This window comes from Euprymna scolopes, chromosome 18, assembly GCF_053919585.1.
Source record: "Euprymna scolopes isolate OS-2025 chromosome 18, ASM5391958v1, whole genome shotgun sequence".
NCBI classification, from domain to species: Eukaryota; Metazoa; Mollusca; class Cephalopoda; order Sepiida; family Sepiolidae; genus Euprymna; species Euprymna scolopes.
The window spans coordinates 26,536,528-26,557,814 of NC_136499.1; the positions used below are offsets into that span (position 1 = coordinate 26,536,528).

At 35.1% G+C, this 21,287-nt stretch overlaps 1 pseudogene; it reads left to right on the top strand.

Annotated features, from left to right (window-relative positions):
- The first annotated feature begins 12,446 nt into the window (after nucleotides 1-12,446).
- Nucleotides 12,447-12,572, top strand: LOC145297996 (U2 spliceosomal RNA; annotated as a pseudogene).
- The last annotated feature ends 8,715 nt before the right edge of the window (nucleotides 12,573-21,287 follow it).

Here is a 21,287-nt window from a genome sequence, read left to right on the forward strand (position 1 = left end):
GAGCACTTGGTCTTAAACTATCTTCCTTTTGATAACAGATTTTTGCATCAGTACTCTTGTTATGTTGTCTTCTGTTCATTTCAGACATTTCTAAACTTAAACTGGGAATCTTATGTATCCATTATTCTTCAATAATTAGATGTCTTAATGAGAGGTTAAGAACCCTTTTCGTTATGTGTTGTTGAAAACTTCCAGTATCCCAAAATTCGGATGGGTTGTTACCATAACCTGACCAAAAAAGGCAATTTCTCATCAAGATCTGGTATTCTCTCCCTTATTTTTGGATTCCTCACAAAATTCTGGTTAAGAAAGATGGCCTAACACTTATGATTGATAGGTTTTGAGTAATTTTCTTAAATAGTTTCGCAATCTGCAGGATACGGTCCTTGGGACAAAAAAACGGGAAGTGCGATTCCGGCCGTCATGAAAGAATTGCTTGAAAACATGGTTTCCCATCAAAATTTTGTATTCGTTTTTGTTTTATTGGATTCCTCGTGAAAGTTTGGTTTAGAAAAATGGTATAACACTTATACATTATCTGTTTTGAAAATTGACCTAAAATGGCAATTGTGTCCCAAAACTATGCTTGGAGTCTTGAAACGTGTCGTATGTGTGTATATATGTCTATATATATTTATGTGTGTATGTATAGATATTCATATATATGTATGTGTACGTATATGTAGGTATGTGTATGTCTGTATGTATATATGTATATATATGTTTATGTATGTATGTGTCGATATGCATATATATGTAAATGTATATGTAGGTATGTGTATGTGAGTACATATGTATGTATATATGTGTATGTATGTATGCATGTGTGTATGTATGTATATATGTTTATATGTATGCATGTGTATGTGTATGCATGTGTGTATGTATATGTATGTATATATGTGTATGTATGCATGTATATATGTATATATGTGTGTATGTATATTTATGTGTATGTATACGTATGTGTATATATGTACGTATGTGTATGTATCTGTATATATGTACGTATGTGTATATGTGTATATCTATGTATACCAATAACCGTCTTCAGTGTCATGTCTTCTTGAGGGTATGCGAGTCGCTGGCAGTCGCTGTATGTATGTATGTATGTATGTATGTATGTATGTATGCATGCATGTATGTATGTATGTGAGTATGTGTATGTATGTACATGTGTCACAACTGTTCCATTGCTACAGGACTTTTTTCTTTTTTCTTTAGACAAAATATCTGAGGAATCATCAGTGACTGAGGGAGTGGCACTCGTCTGACAAGCCGTTGCAATCATCATGTTTGCCTAAAACTTTTCTCAGTGGCATCAGACAAGGTCGAAGCCGGTATCGCCTGAAAGGGCGATGTCTCTGTCGAATAATATGTGAAAATTAGAACAAACAGTCAATTATTTCATGTAAAAATAAAGGTTTGCAATGAGGGAGGGGTGAAAAAAATCGTTCCTTCATGACAATTTACCCAAACACACATACGCGGAAAACTTTGTTTCTTGAATTAGTTTAAATATAACCCCCCCCCCAAAAAAAAAGAAAACGACGTTACTTCACTGACGCAATCATAGAGCAGTGGTTATAGTGACAGCGTCGTTATCTTACGGTTGCACATTCGCGTCGACAAATCGGATATTTTTTCTCGATTTTTAAAGTTTAATATTTAAACAGGGTTATTTATGCCATTTTTTTTGTTCGTTTATTCTTTATTTTCCCGTTTTTTATTTTTCCATGACGTTCGCTGTTCTTTTTTCTTTTTGTTTTTCCGATTTTTTAGAAGAAGTTTAAACATTTAAATAGGGTTATTTATACCATTTTTTTCATTCGTTTATTTTTTATTTCCTCTTTTTATTTTTCTGTCACGTTCACGGTTTTTTTTTTGTTTTGGTTTTTGTTTTGCCGATTTAAAAAATGTTAACATTTAAACAGGTTTATTTCTGACATTTTTCGTTCGCTTATTCTTTATTTTCCCTTTTATGATTGTTTTGATTTAGCCCCCCCCCCCACACACACCTTACCATATCCTGGCAACGCCGGGCACCCCCGCTAGTTTAAATTATAAATGCCAAAAATTAATCATTGGAATAAACCACATATTTTATAATAAAAAATATTTTTGTGTGATTTATTTTAATTTAAAGTTCGCTGCCTTTAAAAAACACTGTTCTATAAAAATGAGAATGTGAATGCGTGTATTAGGAAAATTCTCAACCTATATACTCCACGAATTTTTTATATACAAACTTGAAATTTGGTATATAGGGTATTCAGACATGTGGAAAACTTTTTAATCGATTTTAATTCGAAAAAAAAAAAGAACTGCTAAGGGGGCAAAATTGAAAAATTGGTACATGGAAGTCATCGGATTTTCATATCTTGTCAACTGCTTTACGACTGCGCATGTGCGAATCGTTCACATTAGGTTAAGAATGAGTAGGTTTGGAAACACTTTTTAAAGATCCTGTCAAGCTGGTCTAATGGTTATCATACTTGAGTCACTGTCTTTAGGTTCTTGTTTCGATTTCAGCTCGAGTATTTTTTTTTTTTTACTTACAAGGAATTAGCTGTTTAGAAAAAAAAACCCATAATACTCGCATGCACATGTCTCAGTTTTCTTCCCTTTTTTTTGCTCAATTCTTTAAAAAGGAATTTAACGTTACGTTTAATACCGGGCAACAATAACAATAACAATAAAATAAACTAGCAGGAATATTAATAGGTAGAAGGATGAAAGTTAGGCATGCCAGAAAAGAAGTTACATGCTTGCACTAGTCAAAACCGTGCTTAGAAATGAAGCACAGGTTCAAAATTGTAATAGTGGCTCGTTGTAGTCACATGGAATAGTGCTACTGCAGATGTCCTAAAATTAAATCACTTCTGAGTTAGAACATGTCGGATATTTTGACCAAGATGCAATATTTACATATTGCTGCAATAATTTTGATATGTTAAGAGGTTGGTAGATTTTACTTTATAGACACTCTCGATAGGAACTTACCAAATCAAATGGAGCCATGTTCTGCTAGCAACCAATCAGAAACCGGATTTGTTCCATAAAAAATATTGAATCTTTTACCATTCTAGCATATAATTATTTCGTGTCAACGCAAGAAAGATCTTTTACTCCTTCTCTGCAAAATTATAAAGTTCGAGACTTATACAGAACAATTACCTAACTGAAAACTTTTCTCCAGGACTTGCACAGAATAGCTAACCATCATAAAGTCTTCTGAAACTAAACATGGCTTTCAATTCAAGACAACACAAACCAGCAAAGAAACTTTGCTGAAAATATCTCATCGACCAAAGTAACAAAGGTTTAAAAAAAATCTTTTTATACAGGGTGGAACGATAAAATTGTCGCCCTAGAAAGGATGACATGATTCCATTTCCATACTTTTTTGTTGAAGACCATCTACTAGTTGGCCAGTTGTGTGCAAACCCAAAGAGCGATAGGAGCTTTCTGTCATGTTCAACGAACGAGATCGGAGATGTGCTGCTGTACAACTCATGCTCTCTATCGATCCAAGTTATGACAACAGGACCATTGCCAGCAACCTCAAAATACATGACTGGATTGCCACAAATAACAAGGGCGTGTCGAGGGTGATGAAAACAAAGTTTTCGGCCACGGTTATGGTCTTTGGTGTGGTTTCAAGTGAGGGCCACATCATGCCACCTCACATCCTCGAAATCGGCTTGAAAGTTAACACCAAAGTGTACCTGGAGGTGCTAAAGAGTGTGGTGATGCCTGGTGCAATCAGGTGGTCGATAGCAGAACCTAAGTATGGTAGCAGAACTCGGTGTCAACTCATAAGTCCAAAGAGACTCAGGCTTGACTTCAGAAGGAGTGCTGCGACTTTGTACTCTTCCTCCCTCGACCTGAACCTGTTGAACTACTCTGTTTAGTGATACATCGAGAACATCACCAACATGACCTCGCACAACACCAAAGCCAGCCTGATCGCCGCTATCCGCCAAGTTTTCACTAAGCTCCCGCCGAGGCTTGTGTAAAAGGCATGCTCCCAGTTCCGGACCCGTATCGAGGCGGTGATTGAGGCTAACGGCAGCTACATTGGATAGATGCCAGCTCTACTACACAATCAATTTACCCGAATTATTTTTTTTCGATTAAAAGTTTTAAAATAAAGCTGCAGTGTTGTTTTCTTTAGGGCGATACTTTTACCGTTCCACCTCGTACATTTAATTCTTTATTTGGTTCCTCCGTAAGTTAGATATCGAGTAACAATTCGACCGAACACTAAAACTCAAATGATTCTAATTGCTTACCGTTTTTCTTTCTCCACTTTGTTCTTGTACGTTTTCTTCATCACTTTCTAAAGCTAAAAACTTTTAACAAAAAGGTGTTAATTATAAAGAACTTTTAACCAATGTAATCTTTCCAAACCTCCAAAAGTAACACCTACATGTGAATGTAATTGTAACGTTGTATACGTTTACAACGTTTCAACATGTGGATACCCAAGACGTTGTAGACTCGATCGCAAAGAAGACAAAAACAAGGAATATGAAAAAAAAATTCAATACTGCTGTTTCTGGTTTAAACAACAGACATTTATTTCTACTTCTTCAACGTGATTTCGACTTCTTAAACGTGATTTCGACTTCTTCAACGTGATTTCGACTTCTTAAACGTAATCGTCTGTCTGCGGACACGTTCTTCCTTTTCTGTCTTTTTCTTTTCTTCCTGGCTGTGACGTCACTTTGCACATGGTTCGGCATTTGTATACAGCCGCCATACGCGTTTTTGTGCTCTTTTACATAGTAAGCCAGTGCGAACTTAACAGTTCCTGTAAGACTTGGTCAAGACAATAATTTTTAAGAGACAAATTTTACCAACTGACCGAACGAAAGAAACCTAAGAACTTATTTTCCACTGGCCACCCTGTGCCCTTTGGGATAGGCACCGCCAAAAATGGTCGAAAAATCAAGTTGTTTTTGTTTTTTAAAACGAAATTACATTTATTAAAATCCATTATTTCTGAGTAACTTTTTTTTTCCAGAAAGATAAAACCCTGAATTTTATCATATAGAAAACAGAATAATGTAAAACTTTTTCTACTATTTTTAATTAAATTTTAAATGTTAAATTTTTCCAAAAAGTTAACAATTGACATTTTTTTGTCTTGCACAAAAAACGTACATAAATATTAAAAAAAAAAGGTTTTTGAAATAATTAATTTATTTATTTGTTGTCTAACTAAGATTTAGGATGATTTTCTATGAGAATATGCAAAAATATTATAATATAAGTACCTGGATTTCAAATAATTCCACTTATTCATATAGGCAACCAGTTACTTCGCGTCGATCTAGAGTCTAGATCGGCAATGTTTACGTTTGAAGTTTATAAAAAGCAAACTATGGAAGACCAAACAGGCAAAAAAAACCTTATTTTTCAGTGACGAAAATTTCAATGCATTATTAACGCTGAGGCTGGCCAGTACCAGATGGGTGACCATTTGTATGAGTTTGGTTTTTAATGTGTATGTGTGTGGGGGCCAAGCTCCAGAAAATGGGGGGGGGGAGGGCAATTTAAAGCAGAATAAAAAAAATTATTTCAGCGCGCTTGGCCCACCGTAGTCGAAAGGCGGCAAACGTTTTAAAACGGGATCGAAAAAATGATGCTATTTTTAACACAAAGGGCACAATATTTATCGAATTTTTTTTTGTATCGATTCTTCAAAGCATGCCCTGTTTAATAATGGTCATGCATTATTCGGCTCGCTAAAAAAATTGTTAATTTATTTATCAAAGATTTTAAAATGGCTTTTTTCGTATAAATATTAAAAAAAAATTATTTTGTTTTGCTTAACTTAAATTAATAACATATTCACACTTCAAAACTCAAAAGCGGGATAATTAAACACAATCGAAGTTCTGATATTCAGACGTCAAAATAAGGTATGCAAACAATTTTTTTAAAATCTATAATTCTGTCCCTTACAACAACACAATATGTTGTGTTCAGTTTCAGATGATTATTTTAAGCATATTTGTACCCCCTCAAAACAAGGGGGGTGTAATAAAAAAATATATATATAAATATCGTTTATGAAAAATAAGTACACTGTTATAAAGTTCATTCTTCTCTTAATAATCGCTGAAAATTTTGTATTGATCTGATAATTACCTGATTTTTGGTAGATTTATAAAAAAACGGTCCGTCAAAAAGTACTTACCTGCCCCCCTCCCAGTTTTGGCGGTGCCTACTTTGGGGTCCTAAAGTTGTTAGGCAAGAAAACTCAATGACTCATGCATTCAGCCTTTATCAGCTCGCGCACATATATACATCCATAAACAAGAACAGGGTAAATGCACACACATACACAATGCACACACAATGTCAAGCTGCCAAATACTTACATACTATTGTTAACTCAGCTCTTTATTAAAATATTTTTACTATGAACACGAAAATAACTTTTATATTTTTATCTCTTTTATAAAAATGTGTTATTAAATTTCATTTTTCTCGAATTTTTCTTTGACAAAACTCTGTTTATGTTGTAGGTACCTGTTACTATCTGGTGATCCTTCTATTATGTCAGTGTTTCATTTACTTCAATTTTATTATGCATGTGATTCCTTTAGCCTCCTGACATGCGTGAGAGAACTGACAACTGCTTTAATTATGGTTAGAATAATTTTATTCTTGTACATATGCAGCTGTGAAAACTGCAATCAAAATAAATAAAAACGATTGGCATAAATGTGATACAAAACGTATAAAACGGTATAATATTTAACAAAAATACATGAAAAAAAATAATACAAAGAAAAAGATAGGAGATAGACATGACAGTGACACCAGACACATGCGATACAAAAAAAGGGTTCTTCAAGACTATCACGTGGAATGAGAAATGCGACTGCCGAACGTATATATATATATATGTAAAGAAATATTGAATATATTCTTATGAAAAACCTGGCTACATACTTCCTTATACGTAAATCATGACTAATAAAATAAATGAAGATTTTGGATTCTTACCTCGTTGGCACTTTTAGGGGCTAAAGAAAAAGAACTGCTACTACATTTGAAATTGTCCGAACGATGGACGGACGTGAAACTAAGCGACCTGTTATCTCCAGGGTCTAATCTCAGAAAGGGCTTGGCATCCTTTCTGCAATATCACTACGCCTGAGGCATTGATCGAATCACGACCCGGAAGTAGGAACACCTATCTTATTTTGCTTTCTAAGTTATATATAACACAAATGAATAATTATTTATTTTATTTAAATATATTATACCACTTTTGCGATATTACTCTAACTAGAACGATATTTTTGCTATCTTTTTTGGCCTCATCTTAAGGGCCTATTTTATGGTGACGAATTTAGCTAGGGTGTGTTAGGCGTTGATATTCAGCATTAAAGAGCCAGAATACCAAGACCCATCTATCCTAAGAAAAGATGAATCTGGCGGCAACCACAATGCATATCCATGAATATCCTTTCAATCTTTTCCTTAACATAACTTTTATAGTTCTATTCATGTTTAATATCGGTATGGTTCGTGGCTATACACAAAGGCGCTATCGGCCCCGCAAATGGCTTCTAAGATGACCTGGGATCACGTCACAATTGTATTTTTGTTTTGCTGAGCCTCAAAATTAAGGACATTCCATTTCAACCTCCATCGACACGCACCAACAACGAATTAAAGCCGCAAAAATGCAGAAGAGAGTTCCCAATATTTAGCAACTATCCCCGTCCACCTTCCACGATTTCACGGTTTAATGCTACGTCGGATTTTAAAGACATCGAATTGGAATACGTTTTACTATCAAAGTCGCCTAGTATAAAATAAAAGAGTATAATAATTTCTAAGCGGCTTTTGATTAGTTCATTTTTTCCACAGAAGAAGTCATGCTCTCTTTGCTTCCCTAAAAAAAATATCACATTCCACATTGTATTTCCTCCTTTTCTTCTTTTATTTATTTTCTTATAGTCATTCTAATTAAGACACGATTCTACTCAGACGTAAAGGCGCTACTCTGGTAGGAGTAGGACTTAAAGGGGCGACCTAAAATGTGGATCTATGCAACGAGATATTTGTTCACATTACATTTAAACTTTTCGCATGTTAATACAGTCGTGGGCACTTGTGAACTGGTGCGAAAGTACAACATTTTTGGTCTTCAGTTGGGACATTTGGAGAGTACATAGTAGGACCAGAAAATGCCATTTCAAGGCCGAATCGAGAATCTCACGTCAATAAATGTGTGTGTGTGTGTGTTTAAATAGATTCAAGAAAATTATAATGACACAAATTCAGTTTTTAAAACACAAATTAGAGATTATTTTTTTCTGTTATTTATTTATATTAGTTTTGTTTCTGTTAATGTGAAAAAGTAAACTGCATAAATTTATTTAAAAATAAATAAAATAAGAGAAAATACGATCCCGTAAATTATCGATTTAAAAAAAGCTCTCATGGCTCTGTTTTCATTTATTAACGCATGCGCGTCGTAATACAGAGCCGGAAGGACGGTTTCAACGTCAAAGTAAGGCGATTTGAGTTTTATAATATAAAAGATGAACCATTTTCGAATGCATGTTTTTTTTTATTGTGGAAGTTTTTGTTACACATTTATTGAATAAAAATAAATATAAGAAACTTATAAACACAAAATAGATTTTGCTGTCTCTGACGTACACTTGTCTGAAAGCGTCTATATTGAATAGATGTCAGATCTTCTTCATAATCAAATTACCTGAATTGATTTTTTTCAATAAAAGCTTTAAAATAATGCTGTAGTGTTGTTTTCTTTGGGGCGATATTTTTACCTATCCACTTCGTACATTTAGTTCTTTGTATTGCAGAGAAGTGTTATTTTGTTCCTTCGTAAGTTAGACATCGAGTAACGATTCGAATGAACACTAAAATCCAAATGCTTCTAATTGCTTACCATCTTTCTTTCTCCACTTTGTTCTTGTACGTTTTCTTCATCACTTTCTAAAGCGAAAAACTTTTAACAAAAAGGTGTTAATTATAAAGAACTTTTAACCAATGTAATCTTTCCAAACCTCCAAAAGTAACAAGTATATGTGAATGTAATTGTAACGTTGTACACGTTTACAAGTGTTTCAATATGTGGGGGCCCAACACATTGTAGATTGGATCGCAAAGGAGAAAAGGACAAGGAATAGGAAAAGAAAGTCAACACTGTTGTTTCTGCTTTAAACAACAGAAATTTATTTCCACTTTAACAGGATTGCGATCATCTCGAACATGATCGTCTGTCTGCACACACGTTTTTCTTTTTATGTCTTTTTCTTTTCTTCCTAGCCGTGACGTCACTTTGCACATGGTTCGGCATTTGTATACAGCCGCCATACGCGTTTTTGTGCTCTTTTACATAGTAAGCCAGTGCGAACTTAACAATTCCTGTAAGACTTGGTCAAGACAATAAGTTTTAGAGACAAATTTTACCAACTGACCGAATGAAAGAAACCTAAGAACTTATTTTCCGCAACCCACCATGTGCCCTTTGGGGGCCTAAAGTGGTTAGGCGAGAAAACTCAATGACTGATATATTCAGCCTTTATCAGCTCCCGCACATGTATGCATCCATAAACAAGAACATGGTAAATGCAAACACAAACGCAATGCACACACAATGTCACGCTGCCAAATACTTACATACTATTGTTCACTCAAATTATTTTTAGCAAACACTTGTTTGAACTATGAACATTCACTGACATGAAAAAAAAAACTTGTATATTCTTATATCTTGTATAAAAAATGTTTTGTTATCAAATTTCGTTTTTCTTCATTTTCTTTTACAAAACTATTTTAGATAACTGTTGATATCCGGTGACCCTTCTATTATTTCAATGTTTCATTTACTTGTATTTTATTATGCGTGTTCATAAATATCTTCAATCTCTTCCTTAACATAACTTTTGTATTCATGTTAAATGTCGGTGTGGTTCCTGGCTATACACAAAGATGCTATCGTCCCCGCAAATGACCTCTCCCATGGCATTGGACCACGCCACAGTTAACTTTTAGTATATATACAGACGTCCATACATAATATATATATATATATATATATATATATATATATATATATATGAGAGAGAGAGAGAGAGAGAGAGAGAGAGAGAGAGAGAGAGAGAGAGAGAGAGAGACCCCGGTTATCCAACAACTAAAGACAACAGTGGTATGGAGATAACGGTGGCTAAGTAGTTAACTACACAAAATGACAACTTTCGTTCCATAGAAATACTTTCACATAGGGATGTTGACAACCTTCATGCAGTCCTCGCCATAAGTACCCGGTGGCTTTCTAGAAAAAATCTAACAAGAAAGATCGAGGAAACGAATGCCAACAATGATCACATGATTTATTCAAAATTAATAAATGATGAACGGCAGCAGAAGTGACATGGGCGTGACGGTGGCTAAGTGGTTAACAACATGGACTGACAACCGGCCGAGTTTGAATCAAGTTCGTTGGCAACCATCACGTGGTTTCCTCCGCAAGTATTTTATTTTTTTCTATAAAAAAATCTAACTATAAAGATCTCGGGAAAACGAACGCCGACGCGTTATAGTTACTTTAATTCAAAAAAATTTATTTTTTAATTTTCTTCCTTTGAAGATTTTAACGCTGGACATGGGGCAGCCAAACCAGTTGCCAACATTGCCCTGCTTTTTATTGAAACCAACCGAGAGCTCTTTTTAGTATCCTCGTTGTTCCCTTAAGTGCAATTTTCTGGATCTCTTTTGCACTTGGTTCACCAGGAATTATTTAGGCACACTGTTCGAGCAACCTGGGATTTTTCTGTTAAGACCAACAACTGATTTTATTTTAGACAGATTGTTATGTTGTTTTCTTTCCTGCTAAAATCTTTGTAAAAAATAAACAAATTGGTATTTGTGTATATTGTGAACCAGACGTATCTCAGCATTCGCTCAGCTTTGGTCGGAACATGACGTCAACAGCCGGATTATGCAGAGCTCGAGTCTAGCCACAGCCACCGATAGTAAGAAGGCCTGTTAACTGAAAAATGCCTGCAGGCAAGATTTGTCAGACTGTCAGTACTATATAAGGGCCATTTGAAAAAGAGTAATAAAACATTTAAAAAAAAAAAGGAACACAGTTCTATTAATACTGAAACTGAACTTTATTCAATATAAAATATAAACATTATCTATGTAAAATTAAGTAATTTTAAAGCAATATACAATTTAATACTGTTAAAATTGAATTATGAATTTAGGGAACAAACAATAAAAGAAACATTAAACAAATATCTTTTGGCCTTCGGAACAAGATCACATTATCTGTTTTGATGATACAATTCACCTTTTCTGTCCTCGGTCGGTGGAAGAGAAATCTTCCATGACTGAGATTATTTTTGTTCCTATCCAGAGTGCCCCTTATTGGGAAGCTGAATTTTGTCCACAAGATTATATGTTGAAATATTTAAATAACTATTACTTTAAATACAGAAATTAGATTTAAAATTTTGGTTTTCTGTTCTTCTATGTCCATATATAACAAATAAATGTTATCAAAGGCAAGATAAGTTACTTTTCTACCTAAGTGGACATGTTTTTATTGTTTTTATTAAATGTAACATGTTTATTTTGTATAGTTTTTAGAATCTGTGTAGAGTACCCCCCCCCCCAAAAAAAAGATGCCATAAAATTTAAGGGTTTTGTATTACAAAATAATATTAGGAACACACTCAATATATGTCAGCCTATGTCAGGGTAACATATATTGAGTGAGTTTTTAAAAGTATTTTGTATAGTTTTTAGTCACGTGCAAGCGACTCTATAAGTCGGTCCGTCGGTCCGTTGGTCGGTCTGTCCGTCGTCGGTCTGTCAGTCTGTCAGTCTGTCCATAACACTTTTGTGCTTGGCCTTTTTGGTTAAGATCAAAGGTCTGTTGTTAATAGATGCTGTTCTTAGATTTTTAAGCTTTTCTTGGCCTTTTGGTGTTCCGGCACATACTGCAAGCAAAGACCATATGTGGGGGCGGCCTCACATATAAGACCTTGTTCAATGTAGGGGCAACCATTCATTACTAATTGTCACTATCCAGCTCCCCTACTCCCCGGGGAGTTGGTCCCCATTTCCCCTTCACTCCTCACATTAAAAATCGGCCTTGTGCCTAATTTGCTCGGTGGGGGAGAAAATAAATACCCTTTTCTTGGCTTTTTGGCCAAGATCAAAGTGTAGTATATGTTCCGGCATATACTGCAAGCAAAGACCGTATGTGGGGCCAGCCCCACATATAAGACCTTGGTCAATGTAGAGGCAACCCTTCATACCAATTGTCACTATCCAGCTCCCCTACTCCCGGGGAATTGGTCCCCATTTCCACTTCACTCCTCACATTAAAAATCGGCTTGTGCCTAATTTGCTCGGTGGGGGAGCAAATAAATACCCTTTTCTTGGCCTTTTGGCCAAGATCAAAGTGTATTATCTGTTCTTACTACATACTTTACTTATTGTGATATAAAGTGGGGGATCACTTTTTGTATTAATTTAATGTAAAATGATCACCCACTTTACAACCAGTCAGTCTCAAAGCCATTCAAGTCATTCTCCAGATCATGCAAGTTGTTTTTGAAGGATTCCAGTTATTTTTTAAGCATTCAAGTCATTCTTAAGGTCATTCACTTCATCCTTAAGTTCATTAAAGTCATTCTAAGTCATTTACTTTTTATTTATTTAAGTCATTTCAGCCCATTTTTCGGTCATTTTAGTTTATCTTGAAGAATTTCATGTCAATCCTACATTCACATATTCATTCATTACACGAGAGCACGCGACTAATGGCTATCAGCCTTGTTTAGTTTGAACTTATTTTCCCAAACTTAACGTATTCAACAGCGAGCTCGCCGCCATTTGTCTTTTTCAAATATATCAAACGCTATGATTTTCGAACCGAATAAACATTTTACATCCAATAAAAACACTAAAAACTTATCCAGTTAAATAGAAAAGTAATTTATCTTGCCTTTAATAACATTTATTTGTTATATATTTGTTGTTTGACAACTTTTTCGAATCTATGTGTATAGTACCCCCCCCCCTTTTCATTAAATTGTTAGGGGGAAAGTGCAGAATAGTTAGAAAGCCCCCCCTCGTACAAAATAGCTTTCTAAATAATATTTCAGCACAGTGCAAACAACATCTATTAAGAAGATAAAACAATAAAATATTTATTTTTATTTTATGTACTCTTTATTTTAGTTCATATCAAAACAAATTAAAACTGATTAGTTAATGAATTCAAGGTTTGTATTACTATACTCGTCCGAAAAAGCGGGCAAAAATCAAATATATACCAAATAAATGTTATCAAAGGCAAGATAGTTACTCTTCTACCTATCTGGAAAGGTTTTTAGTGGTTTTACTCACTTTAAAACGTGTAATCGCTTCGAAAATCATGCAATGTTTATCGATATATTTTAAAAAGAAAAATGTCGATATGTTCGTTATTGAACTCGATAAGTTTGGGAAAATGAGTTCAAACAAACAAATTATACAAAATACTGGTAGAAACCCACCGAATATATGTCCGTCTATGTCACGGTAACGTATATTGAGCGAGATTCTAAAAGTATTTTGTATCATTTTTTTAAAAAACTCGTTTAAACTCGTTTTCACAAATTAACCGTGTGGAACAGCAAGCATTTTGCCATTTGCATTTATAAATACATCGGTAAACACTGTATGTTTTTCGAGCCGAATAAACACGTTACATTAAATAAAAACACTAAAAAATTATTTGTTATATATTTGTTCTTTGACAACGTTTTCGAATCTGTGTATAGTAAAACAAACCCTGAATTTTTTTTATTAATTTGTGTTGTTCGTGTATCTCGGGGGAAAAAAATAAAAAATTCCTATTTCATTTCCCGTTTTAGTAATGTCAATTATTTACAGTTAAAATGTTATAAAAACAAAAACTTGAAGTTTTAAATATATTTCAAAGAAATAAATTACGCCCCGTGTTAAAATATTGAAAATCCATCCATCGTAAAAAAATAAAATAAAATAAATAAAAATCTGTCGTGAAAAATGCTAACTTTAAAATATTTGGAAATAGTCAATGAAAGGTTTTATTTATTATTAAAAGAGCAGACTGAAAAATATGATATAAAAATTGTTTGTTTTGCCGTAAAAAATACATAAAATAAAATATTCGACTTTCTCCGATAGAAATAAAAGTTCAAAAACGAGTTCACTTACTATATTTTAGTAGATTAAAATTATCCTATGGCCTCGGTATTTATAAAAAGGGTTAGGGGTAGGAAAGGATGCCATAGAGGTCACAACCAAGAATACATGAAATGAACAACGTTGGAAGTATGTAGATTCTGACTCCATATAATTAAAGACAGACGAATATTGAAGGTTGAGAACCGATTTTATTTACTACGAACAACTTGTATTAGAAGAGGCAAAGTGTTCATAGGATGGAATGTGATTTAACGAAGAATGAATTGTCCGATGGAGATATTTGACAGTTTGTATGACGGTGAAATGTTCGTAGAATGTTTGCAGGTATGTACGATTTAACAAGGAATAAATGTTCGTAAAATGTTTGTAGGTATGTATGAATTGACAAGGAATGAATGTTCGTAAAATGCTTGTAGGTATGTATGAATTGACAAGGAATGAATGTTCGTAAAATATTTGTAGGTATGTATGAATTGACAAGGAATGAATGTTCGTAAAATGCTTGTAGGTATGTATGAATTGACAAGGAATGAATGTTCGTAAAATATTTGTAGGTATGTATGAATTGACAGGAATGAATGTTCGTAAAATGCTTGTAGGTATGTATGAATTGACAAGGAATGAATGTTCGTAAAATGTTTGTAGGTATGTATGAATTGACAAGGAATGAATGTTCGTAAACGTAACTTATCTTTTGGACGATGGATGTGGTAGGGGTCGGCCGGTCATCCTGTTGTCGGTGATGCGTGTCCTGGCTTGTAACTGGAAAGCGGGTGACTTCTTTCATCAGCAGCTAGCAGTCCGGCGTCTTCGTCTTCTTTTTCCCTCCTCTTTTCTTTGGTTTGTGTGAATTAGGCAGTGTTTAGAATTGAAGGCGTCTGGCCCACAACATGAGTGTAATCGACTTCAATTCACTGGTGCCTTATTCTTTTTCTTCTTCATTATGTCTCTTCAGGTTTGGTGACAGAATCCGTCCATACGTTCACTGACGCAGCGGGGCGAGTTCTCTTCCCTTCATCTCTTTAGGTCGGGTGGGAGAATCTGTCCGTACGTTCACTGACGCAGCAGGACGAATCTCCTCTTTCCTCTTTTTGGTTCCCTCAGATCTCTCGTTTTATAGTAGCAAACTGGCTCCCAGTAACTGTGATATAGAGGTGTTTATTTTAGGCGCGGAGCTCTGCCATCGGTCGATAATTATTTTGTGGTTATCTTATTTTTTTCTTCCTAAGCGGAAGCGATGCGTGCAGCCATGTGCAAAAGACGATTTTTCATTTTGTCTCTCATGGTGGATGCGTTAATATCCGGTTCGCTGCTAATTCTCATCACGTTCCCACACACATCGCCACCCGAAATAGCGGATCTATTCCGAGAGTGTCCGTGAGGATTTTGGTGGATAGGGTTTGAAATCAAGTCGGGGGAAGATTTGAGAGGACATGATAGAATCTCGTGGTCTCGTTGGATATGTTCCTCAGTTCGAATTGAGCCTCGCATATGGCTAACCATCCGTCCACAGTAGCATGCATAAATCCCGGTATCTTTACAGAGACTGCTGACACAGTATCCTCCATTGCGAAATTTGTGGGTTACTCGTTCAGTGGTTGACAGAAATGTTTAATATCTTAGCAGATTGCCGTTCGTCCTGTTAATGTAAGTAAACGTCATTTTTTTCTTTTTCTTTTTTTGCAGAAGGAAGGTGTTTGTATAATTGTTCGCCAATTCTTATTTTAGTCACGTAAATTATTTGAGCAAAAAAAAAAAAAATAGGTTCTCTTAACTTCAGCAATAATACGTCTGTCCTTTTATTATTATTATTTATTTATTTTTGGAATGTGCGATTTCATCGTGGTCGGCGGGTTCACCATTTATGGCCTGGGTATTTATAAAAAGGATTATGGATGGGAAAGGATGCCATAGAGGTCACAACAAAGAATGCATGAAATGAACAACGTTGGAAGTATGTAGATTCTGACTCCATATAATTAAAGACAGACGAATATTGAAGGTTGAGAGCCGATTTTATTTACTACTAACAACTTGTATTAGAAGAGGCAAAGTGTTCGTAGGATGGAATGTGATTTAACGAAGAATGGATTGTCCGATGGAGATATTTGACAGTTTGTATTACGATGAAATGTTCGTAGAATGTTTGCAGGTATGTACGATTTAACAAGGAATAAATGTTTGTAAAATATTTGTAGGTATGTATGAATTGACAAGGAATGAATGTTCGTAAAATGTTTGTAGGTATGTATGAATTGACAAGGAATGAATGTTCGTAAAATATTTGTAGGTATGTATGAATTGACAAGGAATGAATGTTCGTAAAATGTTTGTAGGTATGTATGAATTGACAAGGAATGAATGTTCGTAAAATGCTTGTAGGTATGTATGAATTGACAAGGAATGAATGTTCGTAAAATATTTGTAGGTATGTATGAATTGACAAGGAATGAATGTTCGTAAAATGTTTGTAGGTATGTATGAATTGACAAGGAATGAATGTTCGTAAAATGCTTGTAGGTATGTATGAATTGACAAGGAATGAATGTTCGTAAAATGTTTGTAGGTATGTATGAACTGACAGGAATGAATGTTCATAAACGTAACTTATCTTTTGGACGATGGATGTGGTAGGGGTCGGCCGGTCATCCTGTTGTCGGTGATGCGTGTCCTGGCTTGTAACTGGAAAACGGGTGACTTCTTTCATCAGCAGCTAGCAGTCCGGCGTCTTCGTCTTCTTTTTCCCTCCTCTTTTCTTTGGTTTGTGTGAATTAGGCAGTGTTTAGAATTGAAGGCGTTTGGCCCATAACATGAGAGTGTAATCGGCTTCAGTTCACTGATGCCTTATTTTTTTTCTTCTTCATTATGTCTCTTCAGGTTTGGTGACAGAATCCGTCCATACGTTCACTGATGCAGCGGGGCGAGTTCTCTTCTCTTCATCTCTTTAGGTCGAGTGGAAGAATCTGTCCGTGCATTTACTGACGCAGCAGGGCGAATCTCCTCTTTCCTCTTTTTTTGTTCCCTCAGATCCCTCGTTTTATAGTGGCAAACTGGCTTTTTTGGTTATCTTATTTTTTTCTTCCCAAGCGGAAGCGATGCGGCAGCCATGTGCAAAGACGATTTTTCATTTTGTCTCTCATGGTGGATCCGTTAACATCCGGTTCGCTGCTAATTCTCATCATGTTCCCACAATCCCAATGTGCAATCATAATAATTATCCAAATGGAGAATCGTTCTTTCTCTTTAAAAGAACATGCATGGACATTCGGTAAGGCAGCCATATTTTTTATGCCTGTTAGCGTGACCACATAGTTGAACACCGGAAACTTTCTATACCTACAAGTTGATCAGAAAGTGACGTTACGTTGTTATGTTCGTACTCTCTCGGTGATGGTGGTTTAGCTGCTGTCTGACGTAACACGTCGATCAGCCAATCAGAACGCGGCACGCTAAATTACAATAATTTTATAATAAAAACAAACAAAAATAACTTTAAAACTTTTTAAAAACATTTCCTTAAAATTATCTGACTCCCCGCCAATTAATTTTTGCTTCTTCTAACCTGTTCTTGACATTTATTATAAAAATAATGGTATTTTTTTTTTAGATTAGGTCTACCTCCACAATTTTCTTTTAAATGACAACTTTTATAGGTTTTCGACTATGCTGACTACGGAAATTGCATTGAAATTTTGCAGAAATAATTAGTTATCGAGATATAAAAAGTTGTATTATGCATTGTATTTTTTGGCAGCCATCTTTTTTATGCGCGTGCAATGTCAGTCATAGATGAGTAGATTTGTTTATGGTGCGTGCACGCGCGTAAAATGGCCGCCAAAAATACAATGCATAATACAACTTTTTATATCTCAATAACTAATTATTTCTGCAAACTTTCAATGCGGTTTTCGTATTCAGTATAGTCTAAAACCTATAAAAGTCATCATTTAAAAGAAAATTGTTGAGGTGGACCTAATCTGAAAATTTACTAAAATAATGAATAATATAACACTAGGCACGGGCAAAAAAAAAAAAAAAAAAATGGGGGAAAATGTTTTCTTTTTTTTTTTTAACGAGTTAAAATCTATTACAATCCATTATTCTTGAGTAAATTTTTTTCCAGAAAGATAAAAGCCTGAATTTTATCATATGACAAGCAGAATAATGTAAAACTTTTACTAGTTTTAATAGAATTTAAAATTTTAAATTAAAAAACAAAACAAAACACCATTAGCCGCGATTTTTGTCTCTTAAAAATATTTTTTAAAGGTTTTTGAATCAATTAATTTTTTTATTTTTAGTCTAAATAAGATTTACGATGATTTACTATGAGAATATGCAAAAATATTATAGTACCTGAATTTCAAATAATTCGATCTTTCATCTCAACATACAGATATCGCGTGGCGAAATTAAAAATCCAAACTTTCACGTGCTTCGCAAGAAACTATAATAGGTTTACAAGACAAAATAAATTCATTTAGCCCTAACGTTTGTTTTGAGGATTAAGTGAAGAATAAAGGTTTAATTTTTTTCATAAACGATATATATATATATATATATATATATATATATACTCCTATAAATTCGCTTTTCTCTTGTGTGTATTGATATTCATATTAAAAACCCTGTTTTCTATTTATTTAAAAAGAAAATATAATTTTCTTATATATGGGTTGTGGAAATGCATTCACTAGCAAAAGATCTAGTAATTTGCATATTCTTTTAAACATTCATTTTAATTAATTCCCTATTAGTTTTTTAGGGATGATCATCTAGAGTTAACTATTACGTGTAATTATATTCATGCAGATATTCTACATGATTTATACTTGCATAATATTTGCGTAAAATCTTTACAGTAAACAAAACATTGTTTCCATATATATTTATGTATACGTATATATTTTTTATTTATTGAGATTGTCGGACTGACTTCCTCATCTTGGTTGTTATAGTCACAACGTTTCGGCCGTTTTGCCCTCCGGCCTTCATCAGGTGTTTTATATCGAACTGGGGAACCGTTTGTTAGGAGTCTAGAACACAACCCTTTATTATTATTACGGGGGTACCGTGTCTGGGACATAGTTTATGTTTTGAATGTTACTCTTAACTGCCTTTGTTCAGGATTGAACTCAGTACCTTTGGGTAACTGTAAACTTTGATACAACGTCTAAGACCACTCGGCCATATGTCACTAGGACAATTCTTAGTTGGTTTTTGTTAATGTTAAACCTATGTTGTTATTCAAGGTTTTCTCTCTCTATTAGAGGTGTCCAAATTGCATTCAGCTCTACGCTTGGTTTGCTCAGTAGGTTGTTATGTCCGAGCATGTGAGCTGTTTCTTCAAGTTTTCTCACTTTCCAGTAGGTCTCTCTGTTTATTATTTTTACTTCATCCCATAGGAGGCGGTGGTCCCCCCTCTCCATCTTGACATGGTTGGCTATACCCGATTTTTCCGTCTCCCCTTTAGTTACCGCTTTTCGGTGTTCTTCCACCCTTACTTTGAGGGGGCGGCATGTTTCACCCTTGTAAACCTTTCTGCAACTGCATGGGATGGAGTATATGCGGTTCTTGGTCATGTTCTCCTCCATGCGGGGCTTCACTCGTGCCAGGTGTCGTCTGAGTGTTGACTCGCTCTTGAATACCGTCCTGATGTTGTAAGGGGCACATATTCTCTGAATCTTTTCGGAAATTCCTCGTATGTATGGTAGGCAGACCGTTGGTGGTTTTTGGGTTTCATTCTCCTCTCTTATACTATTAACAAGTCTGGTGGATAGTATGCTATCAGGGTAGTTGTTACGACGGAGGGTATTCTTCAACCTGACCATTTCTTGGTGGTATGTAATGGTGTCGCTACTTATTGTCTCTGCTCGATGTTGTAGGCAGCGTGCGATTCCATGTTTGATACTGTATGAGTGATGGGAGTTGAAGTTAAGGTATTGTCCGGTGAAGGTAGGCTTGCGATGTACGGATGTCTTAAACCCATGCTCTTTGCGTGATATGAGTATATCAAGGAAGGCCAGTTGGTTATCTTTTTCTTTCTCCATTGTGAACTGTATCGATGGTGTTATTGAGTTCACATGGTCTAGGAGAGCCTGGATGTCTTCCTGATGGGGCCAGAGTGTCATCAACGTATCTTAGCCACATGGTTGGCATTAAGGGAGCTGAACCTAAGGCCATGTCTTCAAAGTATTCCATGTGTATGTTCGCCATCACTGGTGATAATGGCGAGCCCATAGCTAGCCTCTCCTCTTGTCGATATAGGTCAGTACCCATTCTGAAGTAGGAAATTTGATATATAGGGTACTGAGATTTGGGAAAATCTTTGTGATCGATTTTCAGCCGGACATTTGGCTGTTAAGGGGTCAAAGTTCAACTATTTGACCATTGAGAACTCTACCAACCTCCTCTGACAATTTTGGGTCTAAACACTTGAAATTTTAAATATAGGTATAATAAATGTTAAGGGGTTATAATACAGGTCAAAGTTAAAAAAAAATTTGACTTCTGCGGTCTCTACGAAATTGCTCAGATAATTTCTGATCTAAACATTTGAAATTTGACATAAAGGGTATTCAGAGATAGGGCAAACTTTTTTATCGGTTTGGGTCGAAATTTTTTAGTTACCAATATATAAATGTATGTATGCATGTTTGCATGTCTGCCCAACACTTTCGACAGAGGCGACGGATTTTATCAAGATCAGTATCGTTTTGAAGTTCAACTTTTCAGACGACAAATATCGAAAAATTGGCTAAAAACATTAATATCTTCCCCTTCAACTAGGCACTTTTCTACAGGGGGGAGGTCACTTTTTCGCCGATATTTTTAAAAGTCATCATCTCCTTTCGATTGTCTACCCTAAATTTTAAAAAAAAGTCACTTCTGGTTTGACGGTGGTCGTAATAGCATAGACGTCAGGTTTTTTTCTCGTTCTTTTCCTCCTTTGCAGTACGGGTTCGAGCCTGCCTTCCTACTACCACTTTTTTTGCTCAACATACACATCCAAAAACCCGGGCAGCGCCAGGCTG